Below are 12420 nucleotides of genomic sequence, written 5' to 3' on the forward strand. Positions count from 1 at the left end.
GAGTTACAAAATTCCACAACCTTCTGTGTGAAGAAGTGCTTCTTGGGATCACTCCTGAACAATCTAGCTCTAATTTTAGGTTCATGGCCCTTTGTTCTGAACTCCCCCACCAAAAGAAATAGTTTCTGTCTATCCACCCTATCAATTCCTTTAATCTCTTAAATACCCCAATAGATCACCCTTTAATCTTCTATATTCAAGAGAGTAGTTGACCGGTCTATGCAACTAGTCCTCATAAATTTAACTCTTGTAGCCCAGGTATCATTCTGGTGAATCTGCAAAGCACTGCCTTCAAGTTTCAATATGATGTTCCTGAGGTGCAGTGCCCAGACCTGAATACAGTTCTCTGGATGGGATCTAACCAGAGCTTTATATAACTGCTACATAACATCCATTCCTTTGTATTCCAGCCTCCTTGAGTTAAAGGTCAGCATTCCATGAGACTTTCAAATTAATTTTGATACCTGTTGCTACGACCGAGGCAGGAGGAGTGCACTGTTTTTTCTAGTTTCATTTCTCCACAGGTCACAACATTTATTTAAATGTTTACTGATATGGTCAATCATAGAGTCTATTTTTATCCCAGAATAAAATACACCTACCAGGTTTCTTTAATAAACAACAAAATTATCAGTTTATTATAAAACAAGACATAACCAGTGACGAAGCAAAGCATTAACACACAGAGTAAAATATGAAAGTTCCCTTTTACCTTAACCCCTCACACACACACAACAGTTAACTGAAAAAATAGAGATTTTCTCTTTAGAACTCTGTTCCAAAAAAGCACAATAAAGAATACTTTGGCCAAATACTTATTAATTCTTGAAGAAAAAAGAGAAGATATGGAAAGATGGCAGTTGTCCCTTTTTGGTTTGGCATCTCAAATAAGTGTTGATGGTGGTCACTGGGATCTTTCTAGAACAGTTCTTTTCAGATGATGTTGAAGATCAGTTTGGCAGACTTTCCAGGAGAAATGCGGCAACAGGGGTTTCTGGCAGGACTTTCAGGAGGAATGCAGCATCAATTTCTCTATTTCTTACACTCGCTTCGAAGAGCTTCTCGAAGAGATGGAAAAGGCTGAGCTGGGTTTTGTCTTGGAAGGTTGATTTTTAAACTCCTTTCAAAACACTGTCCATACCCCAACTGCCTGTCCAAAGTGAAACCAAAAACAATATCTTAGGCGTCAAGCCTCCTGACCCCTATAAATCTTGACCTGTCACTTCTCTGTAAACATCTCAAAAAACCCCCATGGGGTACTTTTCTGATGACAGGTGACTTCCAGTAAGGGTTGTTTCCAAACCAAGTCCAAAAGACCTTTCGATGACCTTTTTAAAAAAAAAACAAAGTCCAGCATCTATGGAATCCTCTTCAGTTTTCCAAAATAAAACAATGTCCATAATTCTAAAATACATGAGTCCTCAAGAAATCTTTAAAAATATAGAAGCACCATCATAACACTGTCCACTAGCTTTTAATGATCTTGATTGGACCCCCACATTTCTCTACTTCTCCACAGTTCCTAGCTTTTCACCAATTAGAAAATACATTGATCTATCTTTCTTAGGTCCAAAGGGGGATGACCACACATTTCCCTACATTGAACTCCAACTGCCACAGCTTTGCTCAGTCACTTAATTTCTCAATGTCCCATTGCAAATTTCTGCTCCCAATATACTTTTTAATGTGCCACCTAACTTGGATATATGGTCTCTATTCCTTCAGCTACATCACCTGGAATAATAAGTCAGGTTTTGTCTGTCCGGATTGGTTTGATTAGTCAGTTTAAGGGGTGGGTTTGTTTGGTGGCACAGGGGGATGCATGTGGGGTGTGCAGAGGATGAGCGTGTGACACACATGCGGCTGCCAACAGTTGGTGGCAGCGGCGGTGGGGTGGAGCGTTGGTGGAGAAAAAAACCAGCGGAAGGGAAGGGGAGCCCGACAACAAAGTTACCCTGGCTGGAGAGATTATTTCTGTGAGATTGATGGGAGGGATGGGGATGGCATGGGAAGGATGGAGGATTGGGATAGCATGAGAGAGCTGGCATAGGAAGGATGGAAATGCGGAGGATGGGGATGGCATGGGGGGGTGGAATGACATGGGAGGGGTGGATAAGATGATGGAATAGGTTAAGTGTGGCAAAATGGCATGGACAATTATTCAATACAACTTATTCTTTGAAAGCTATTCTTTGTGCTAAAAATGAGGATTCACTAGATTTGAATGAAAAAGTTTTAGAAAAGCTGTCAGGTGAATTAAAAGAATACATCAGCTTTGATTCTATAGACAAATATGGTAACAGTCTATACCCTCCAGAGTTTCTACATAGTCTAACTCCAATGGGCATGCTACTGCACAAACTCAAGGAAGGAGCAGTTATAATGTTGCTATGAAACTTGAATCCTTAACAAGGATGTCATCATGGGACAAGATTGGTGGTTAGGAAGCTGTTTTCTTTGATGATAGATGTGAAATTATAACAGGCAGATTTCAAGGAAATAGAGTGTTTATTCCTCGAATAATAGAGCCCATCAGATGTAAACCTGCCTTTTCAACTCAGGAGAAAACTGTTCTCAATTAGACTTTCATATTCTACGACTATAAACATGTCACAAGGCCAGACTCTTGACAAAATTTGTACTAATATTCCTAGGCCTGTTTTTATACATGGATAGATTTATGTATCTTTTTCCAGAGTGAGTAGTTTTGATTCTGTTAAAGCTTATGGTGAAAAAATAACTAGAAATCTTGTATTGAAAGAAGTATTGTTGCTATAAAAATACTAATTTGATCACAAATGTTTTGCGGATCTCTGCTAGTATATAAATATAGTGAAAAGCTGAGACCACAGTATAGATCACTGAGGTACATCACTAGTCACATTCTGCCATTTTCAATACATACCCATTAAACTTACTCTCTGTCTCTTACCTCCTAACCAATTCCCTAAACATGTTGCTTCTAAGTCTATGTGCTCTCATTTTTGATAACAGTCTCTTATGTGGAACTGTATCAAATGGTCTCTGGAATATCATAAACAATTGCCATAACCACTTAGCAGTTCCGAAGAAGGGTCACTGACCCGAAACGTTAACTCTGCTTCTCTTTTCACAGATGCTGCCAGACCTGCTGAGTGGTTCCAGCATTTCTTGTTTTTATGCCATAACCACCCCCTTATCTACCACATTAGTTACCACCTCATAAAATTCCACGAGGTTCATTAGATATAACTTACCCTTGCTTCGCTGAGCAGTTCATATTTGTCCAAGTGCTTAGTCATTTTGTCCCTAATAATATTCTTTCCCACAACAGATGTTAAATAGGCCTACAATTTCCCTGTTTATGTTTTCTACCCTTCTTAAATAATGGATTGACATTGGCAATTTTCCAATCCAAAGATACAATTCCTGAATCGAGTTTTGCAAAATCATGACTGGAGCATCTATCTACAATTTCCTTATTTTAATACCCTGGGGTGGAAACCATCAGATCCTGGCAATTTGTCTATCTTTAATCTAATTATTTTCTCCATTTCCATTTTTTAAACTTATATTAAATCTACTAAGTTCTTCCCCTTGATTGAGCAAAGGTACAGTAATTGTTAACAGCATTATAATAGTAAGACAGCTTTGTGGTGCATAAATTCACACTGTTTCACAACCTCATCAGCTAAAATATTGATGATAAATGTAACACTTAATAAATTCAGGGACCATCTCCAAATCTATGTAAATCCAAAATGTAAGCACAACTGCACAGCAGTGTCATAAATAGAACTAAAATACTACACAGAGTATTCACTTTTACCAAGATATTCACTAAATGCTATTGCTGGCATGAATTGATGGCTCACAGTTTTCAACTCCAGAGAGTTTGCCAAGTTAGCTTTAACTTTCCATGTTAAAAAAAAACTTTTTAAAAAAGGTCTGTGCAGTCATGTACTGAGAGGAGGTGGTTTTCCCCAGTGCGATGAAACTGAATACGGTTGGTTACATTTTCTAGCACTATTTTCTCTGATGTATTCTTCACCTGTTATGATAAATGGCAAAAAAGATGAGATAATACAATACAGAAAGAGCTAGATCTTAGAGATCTCTTGCAATAGGCTGATGGGCTTAAGTCACATTCTGCCAGTTAATACAGACTAACACAAGTGTGCTCAATGGCTTCTGGACTGTGTGACAAAATTCATATGGTCACTGCCAATTCTCTCTTTTACACCAAGTTTGTAGCAGAGTAAATCCGAGATGGATTCCTTGCAGAATTCCCATGATATCTATTAAAACACTTGTTCCAACCTTCTGATTATGGTATTGTCAATATAAGGCATGTCTAATTCCGGATATATTGTACTGCAAGGGTCCCATGGTCTGCAGCTGTGTCCTTCCTTTGAGTATTTACCAATACAAACGTGGCATGATACACCGACATTTGTTTCAAAGTCGCCTTTGACAACAATTATTGAGGAAACTATAGAAGCAGTTAATGAACACACACAAATTTAGAACTGTACATTTTGTGTCAGTCGATCACCAGGGGAACCCCCCTCCCCAAAGGCTTCTGACAGCACAACCTTCCTCTCAGTAAGAGGTGTTACCACTGTTGCCAGCTCGACCTTCTCAACCGTGAGAAAAACACTACACTGCAAAGAAAAAGTACATATAATTTTTACTTTCACGCAAAGGGAGACTTATAAATAGAAGTGATAAGCAGACCCTGCAGCTAATGCTCAGCTGGTAACAAGCTGACTTCATTGCATTTTGTCGCTACACTAGTTATGTTTGGTATTCCTTCCACCAGCCTCCCACGGGCTGCGTCCTCCCACGCCAGGATCTGCGTCACGCTGGCCGTGTGGGAGTGAGTATGAGCAAGACCGGAATATCCCATACAGCCCGGAGGGGGAGGCGGCTGACAGAGAGAGAGAGAGAGAGAGAGACAAGGGGAAAGTTGAGACCCAAAAAAAAATCCAAATCACAGCTCCGAGACCCGGGCGCGTTAGACATCTGGGCTGCTGTAGTCAAGGCGAGAGCATCCGTGTGTTCAAATGCAACAGTAGGGTCAGTGCCAGGAGTTGGCTCCTCCGCCTCCCTCTCCCCCCTCTCCGTTCGGGGTATTGGCGCGGTCAGAGTGAAGCAGCCCCTATCCTTCTGTCCTGTCCTGAGTGGGACAGCGAGAGATAAAGTTCTCACTTGGTTCCAGATAACAGAGAGAGAGAGAAATACGGAAGGCAAGCTGAGGGAGGCCGGCAGCGCTCACTGCATCAGGTAGGCACGGCCGTCATTCTGCAGTAAACTCACTGCACATGGGGCTCTTTCTGTCATAAGTACTAAATACACAAGATAACGTTAATAAACACCGACAGAGATGGGCGATGTATTTTTGTTGTTGTTGAGGGTGGGTTAAAAAGATTTGTTACTTTTTTTTTTCTAAATCCCGGCTTGTGCGGTCCTTTATGCCGGAAGGAGAGGGTGGATTTCATGTTTGTGTGGGTGATTCCCAAAGAGCTCCAATACTATGGGCTCAAGTAGGCGTGAAAGCTGCAGTATGCGAAGGAGAAAAAAAGAATTTGACGAAAGAATCAACTGGGTCATATATAATTGAAACACTTAATTTACCAAATACAGTATCCTTGCGTGAAATTTAACATGTCATGCGGGTATGTGTTCTGTCTGCTCTGTACTTTTAAGTAAGTAGTTACGATTGCAAAACCGTATAATGACAGAGACATTTCTCTGTTTTTCGGTTAGTTTTCTTAAATAACTCTTGACAAAACCACAGAAGTTACTTGATGCCCCAAACCCCACGTCTTAACATTTCCCACTCTAGCGAGTAAAGCTGGGATAAAGACTTGATGAGAGGAAATTTAAAGAAATCTGCCTGGAATGTTCTTTTCAATTTAAGCTTGGTTTGTTTGAAATTGGTTAGAAACCATTTGGACTTCAGGAAAAAAGTGTGGGAGAGGCTAATGCCTGGAGCGGCGACTGAAGAAGGTTCTGCCTTACTCTTTCTTTCTGTAAGACGTATCCAGCTGAGGACAGGAGATGTACAGTGGCCGCTGCCTCTGTGTGGGCAGCTGCTTAGTGTCATTTTGCAGAAGAAGCTTAATTCGCTGGTCTCTTCAGTTGCTGCAATTACTTAACCTGTATCTCAATCACCAGCTAATTTCCACCACCCCTTAACTGTATTGCAAATATTGTAGTACGGTGAAGGGGCCGGTACTCCAAATAAACTGGCAAGAGAAAAGACTGCTTGCAGAATTTGGGTCTGAATATGCCTGCATATAGCAATGAATGCAAACTATACTTAATGATTGAATATCTGTCTCAGGGAAATGGGATTAGAATGGCTAGCTCCAATTGAAGAGTTGGCACTGGTACAGAAGCAGTAGCCCAAATGGCCTCCTCCTGTACTTTAGTTTTGATATCTAAAATTACCTTGCATCTGTTGGCGTAACAAAAGGATCCTAGTTTGATATTGCTGAAATTGCTGATCTCAGCTGGGGACTGGAGGTAGTAGGAGTTGTCTAATCAGCCTTTGCACCCCCGGGCAAGGGAGGGGGAAAATCAACAAGTTTGTATTCCTCCTTGCTATCTAGTGATCCCTGCTGAAATGTGCGTTCGTGGATATTGGGTGAGAACAGATTTAGACTCCACTGTCAAGTCTTAGGGCGAGGGAGTAGGGGTGCAATTTGGTGGGAAATAAAACAACTAAATGACCAGGCTTACTGGTCTTCATATTTATTCAGAGTCTGATATAGACAGGCAGTAAGTCATTGAAGCTGTCATTGTTTAGTGGTCATGTAGCAGAGGGCACAAATGCACATCTGGCACAATGCAATTTGAAGTAGATGCAGAGATCATTAACATAGCTTTGATTTACAATTGAGTAATAAAATAGAGGCTGTTGCAAAAATGTACAGGAGAGTGTAAAATGTTAGTAATATAAGTAAATCTGCATTTTTTTTTGCTGCCTTAAGTCCTATCCTATCAAATTTCCAGCTTATGAATCTGTAAATAAAGAAATTGAACCATCTAATATCACAGGGTTCTTGAGCTACAGCTTAATATTGAGTACTGTACATGTTTCAGTACTGGCATAAATGCTTCAAACTTATGAGAGTAATATTTATCCTCTATCTCTCTCCCTGGTATTTTTATTATAATTAAAACAAAGTTGGTATAGGTCCTGCTTTTTGATACTAGATGTTACAAGTTCACATTGTTAAAATAAGGACTAAAGTATTTATAAAATAAGCAGTGAAGAATTTATAAAAGTATGCAATGTATCTGTATACACTTCCCGTCTACAAAACCTATTTGTCACTACTTTTTTATACGTTTGTGCTGTGTGGCTGTAACCTTTCCCGTTATAAATTTCTACATCTACATTTATAATGGAAGTTGCTAAAGTAAACTAAACTTGTCACATTGTAAATACACCCTTTCTCCAGTGGTGGTGCTGTAGGATCTCGATCTTGTGTCTCCCAGTGACTTGGCCTCTGCATCAGAGAAATTTCTGTGCTGGAATTAGCCCTGCTCTCCAAATTGCCTTGTTTTGATATTGAGCTATGAATAATTAGGGCTGTCCAACAATTAAAAACATAATTGTGATTTAATGTTTCAATTATAGTGGTTAATATATTAATCTTGGTTTTAATCCCGTTTACTTGATGCAACTACAGCATCCATCTGATTCAAGTTTTTATGACTGATGCTAATACATGGAATAATATAGAAAAATTCATGGTGAATTGTTTATTGTGAAAGATACTGGAACTCAGTTTGACAGTGGGTGCAAGTAACAGTCTTTCTATCTAATGAACTGTCAAAAAGTCTTTAAAGATAAACTTCCCATTCAAAAGTGCTTCACTTTTAGTGCTTCATTCAATATGCTTTAGTTTATCTTTACCTTTATTTTCCTTTTGTGTGCTTTCTGCTAAATATTGGTCCACATTAATCATAATTAAATTTTTTTATTTGCCTTACTTTTAATTTTAGCTCGGTTTTTTTTAAGAAGGAAGGTTCCATGCCCTGTTTTGTCACATTCAGCCTCTTTACCCTACCCTACCCAATTCAACTTGGCATCTTTGTCTGACCACCCAATCTGCAATAACACCACTGCCTTCCTATCACCCACAGCACAGCAAGTGTGGTTGACTTTTAACTGCCCTTTGAAATGGCATAGCAAGCCACTATTGTCAAGAAAGTGGCTCACCACTACCTTCTCAAGACAATTAGGAATGAGCAACAAATACTGACCTTTCCAACAGTCCCATGAATGAATTTTTAAAAATCAAATGGAAAACTCTATTGCTCCCTGACCGACTGCTTTTATTTTTGTTTGCTTATCACCTGTTCCTACACATCCCACCACTCGGTTGAGCAGCTGCGAAACAGTAACAGCAAGGGTTAAATCAAAATCATTTTAAATTTGAAAACATAAGAGGAAGTTTAGGAAATTGGACACTAAAGTAAAAGCAATACTGCGGATGCTGGAAATCTGAAATAAAAACCAGAAATGCTGGAAATACTCAGCAGGTCTGGCAGCATCTGTGGAGAGAAAAGCAGAGTTAATGTTTCAGGTCAGTGACCCCTCTTCAGAATTAGCAAATATTTGCCAGTTCTGAAGAAGGGTCACTGACCCGAAACGTTAACTCTGCTTCTCTCTCCACAGATGCTGCCAGACCTGCTGAGTATTTTCAGCATTTCTTGTTTATATTTAGGAAAGTGGATGTCTTTTTGAATACTATATCCAGAACTTCCACAATTAATGTGTTAAAACATGAATTGCTGATGCATTAATCACCAGAAATTAACTGGAATTAATTGACAATCCTATAAATAAAATAACGTCAAAGTATTATATAAAAATAATGGAACAATATATGACTTTAAAATGGAGGAATTCATATATTTTATTTTAAAACTGTGGGCTAGATTTTGTTGTCAAAGTAATGGTGAGGCAAATGGCACTCGCTGTTGTTTATGCGTAAATATTACTGCAACTTCAGGCAAGGGGCAGATGCACAGATAAATGCCAGTATCCAAAACATGATGTCTGAGTTGTGCTGCTCCACTGTTAACTTTGTGGAAACAATATTTCGCTGTCTGTCTTACCATTGACAGATGTTGAATATCATGAAGTTGCTGTGTTTGTGCAGTAGATACCCACAAAGTCCAGTACAGGTATTTACGGCTAGCAATAAACAACCTTTTATTAATGTGTTAAATATTGATGACTACCAATGAACCTTTCTGGCATTGAAAATTAACTATTGGAAGTGTGGAGTGTCATTCTTTCAAATTGTGCATTGTTTTTAGACTTTTAAATGTAAAACTCTAATTTATTTCCTAACTTTTTCTTTTCCTTTTCTTTCTCTTGTTCTTTACCTGGTTTAACTTTGAATTCATCCCTTTTAATTCACCCAGGGTCTCCTATGGTTATTTCCCAATCCTTTTACCTGTTTGTTTAGGGAGATACCCTGTTAGTTGTCCAGTTCACTCAAGTCTGAGATGCCTCCATTATAAGCCCACACTTTATGCAATATAATGGGCAAAATGTTTTTAAGCTGAAGCATGTAGGGAGCAAATCTAACTAACAGCAGACACTGAGATCCCCTGCTACAGCAAAATATGTCTGAATATGTATACACCTGCTGATTCCATTATCCCCAACCTTTAACCCAAGCCTCGTGAAATCTGCTCTTTGTCTTGAGTCCCTGTGTACAACAACAAGAGATTGACCAGTAGTGTTTATATATTCTTTGTATGATTTTTTTAATGAACTGTTTTCACTCGTATAAGGGTATTATATTTTCTAAAGAAACCCCTACTCTTGTACCTGTGCTAATAAAAAAAAAAGTTACAAGAAGCTTTTTATTTTTTTTTGTGGATTGTGGGTGTCGCTTGCTAGACCAGCATTTATTGCCCATCCCAATTACCCTTGAACTGAGTGGCTTGCTAAGCCATTTCAGAGGGCATTTTAAGAGTCAAGCATATTGCTTTGGGTCTGGAGTCACATGTAGGCCAGACCAGGTAAGGATGGCAGATTTCCTTCCCTAAAGGACATTGGTGAGCCAGATGGGTTTTTACAACAATCGACAATGTTTTCATGGTCATCATTAGACTAGATTTTCCTTTTTAATTCAAGATCTATGAATTGAATACAAATTTCACCACCTGCTGTGGTGGGATTCGAACTCATGTCCCCAGAGCATTAGCCTGGGCTCTGGATTACTAGCCCAGCTGCACAGTAACATGTGGCCAGTAAAAATTGACTTGGTGGGGGGGGGAAGGATCTGAACTCCAATGTTTAAGCTCAAAAATGGCAAGAATAAGAGAAAATGGACATCATTTAGCAAAACTGGGGAGGTGACCCCTTTGGATAAGTAAATAGCAACAGTAACTTACACATTTACAGTATTTTTTCATGTGATTTAAGATACTTTACAGAGGGATGATTGGACCCAAGTAGGATAACAAACTGAAGTTAGTGAAGGTGACCAAAAGCATGATTAAAAGAGAGAGGCATTTTAAGGTGCTGATAGAAGTAGAAGGGAGAGGAGTTTGGATAGAGCAATGTAGAATTTAAGGGCTTGGTAGATTAAAGCTTTTTCACCATTGGCAGAGAGGAGGGGACGTCAGTCAAAAGAATGGAAAGTGGAGATTGCAGAGATGAGAATGACCAAGACAATAGGACAATGAAAATGTTTAAGGTGATGTGCTGATGCATGCGCAGTTGTGGATAGAAGTGTGGCACTTCATATTTATATTGGAGTTTATATATGATAGAAATCAGTTGTATGTTTATTTAAGCAAGAAAGTGGAACTACTTTATACTTGCAGGTCCAGCTGGAAACTGCAATCAGTTTGGATGGCTGGTCAATGCTGCGAGGGAGATGTTCAGACAAATGCTTTCATGGGGTGCATTATAAAGTGGCAGGGAGCATAAATGAGATTGTAACATGTTCAAGGATTTGAATAACTTTGTAAGTCGGTGAAACTTTGCATTGTTAGTTTGACAGTTGAAGTCTTCGGTGGTGAAATACTTTCTGTTGATACTTCTAACCAAAAAAAAAAAACCTCAACATCCAGAGATAATAGGAAATCCTATTTAGCATGTGTGCTGATGTATTCTGCTATAATTATTGAGAACAGGAATTTTGCCCTTTCATATTTTACAACCCTGCAGTGCACTCCTGTAGTTAACTGTATTTTACACGATGCTTTGAAAGAGAAGTTTATACTTTGATTTCCACCCTTTTCCCCTTTACAGATGTTATTAAGGGCAACCCCACCCCCAACCCCTGTAAGTAATTGGAATTTTTGTTTTGGTTTTAGCCCTAGTTCCAATTAGAAAATGTATATGTGTTGGCTGCACTGCCTCGTTGAACATGATGTTATTCATGTGAACTGTGGTAGTCTGGCAAATCATACACTGAATGTCTAATGGATATTCCTGATGTGGCTTTATATGGTTACTGAGATGAACATGTTCAGTGAACAAGACTGATTGTTTTAACTTTTGTTAAACTCAAAGTATAGAATGGTAAGGGGTTTGTAATCCTGGTTGGAGGAGATGGAGATGACCTGCTGATGCAGATACTCCAGGGAATGAAGAAGGAGGGAGTGGAAAGAAGGAAGAAAATTGCAGACCAGGGTTCTGAGCCTAGCTGTTTCTTGCCTTGGAGAAAGAACTTTAAATCGGTGCAATACAAATAATATTTTTTGTCGATAGTTCACAGGTAAAACTCCAATTGTACCTCTGCACAGTTAACATAATTTTGGAACTTATGTATATGTTTTGCTACCCATTTCTGCTGCTGACTGGTGTTTAGTGAATTGTGATAATCAGAAAAGGCTCGAGGGGCTGAATGGCTGATTCACATTCCCATATGACATGGTTGGGGGAATTGTTGACTTTTTTTTTCCTTTCTTGACACATAGGAAAAAAAGAAAAATATCAGAGATTAAATTCTTATAACTACTGAGTAGCAAAGAAATGAAATAGGCAGCATGCGATCACAGAGCTAAGAGATCCCATAACCAACGGATCAGATCTAAGCTCTGCAATCCTGCCACGTCCACCCGTGAATGATGGTGGACAATTAAACAACGAACTGGATGACGTGGCACCACAAATATCCCCATCTTCAATGATGGGGGAAGCCCAGCACATCAGTGCAAAAGATAAGGCTGAAGCATTTGCAAGAATCTTCAGCCAGAAGTGTCGAGTTGATGATCCACCTTGGCCTCCTCCTGAAGTCCGCAGCATCACAGATGCCAGTCTTCAGCCAAATCAATTCACTCCGCATAATATCAAGAAATGACTGAAGGCACTGGATACTGCAAAGGCTGTGGGCCCTGACAATCATCTGGCAATAGTACTGAAGACCTGTGCTCCAGAACTTGCCACGCCCC

The 12420-nt window shown here is 39.3% G+C and overlaps 1 protein-coding gene across 3 annotated transcripts in view; it reads left to right on the forward strand.

Annotated features, from left to right (window-relative positions):
- Positions 1 to 4738: 4738 nt before the first annotated feature.
- Positions 4739 to 12420, forward strand: part of nab1b (NGFI-A binding protein 1b (EGR1 binding protein 1)) — a 54864-nt gene continuing 47182 nt past the window's right edge. For all 3 annotated transcript variants that reach the window (XM_068035644.1, XM_068035645.1, XM_068035646.1), the window contains exon 1: positions 4739 to 5265. The gene's annotated coding sequence lies outside the window, so the exon portion shown is untranslated. The remainder of the gene's footprint in view (positions 5266 to 12420) is intronic.

The sequence above is a fragment of the Heterodontus francisci genome, chromosome 7, assembly GCF_036365525.1.
Source record: "Heterodontus francisci isolate sHetFra1 chromosome 7, sHetFra1.hap1, whole genome shotgun sequence".
Classification (NCBI taxonomy): domain Eukaryota; kingdom Metazoa; phylum Chordata; class Chondrichthyes; order Heterodontiformes; family Heterodontidae; genus Heterodontus; species Heterodontus francisci.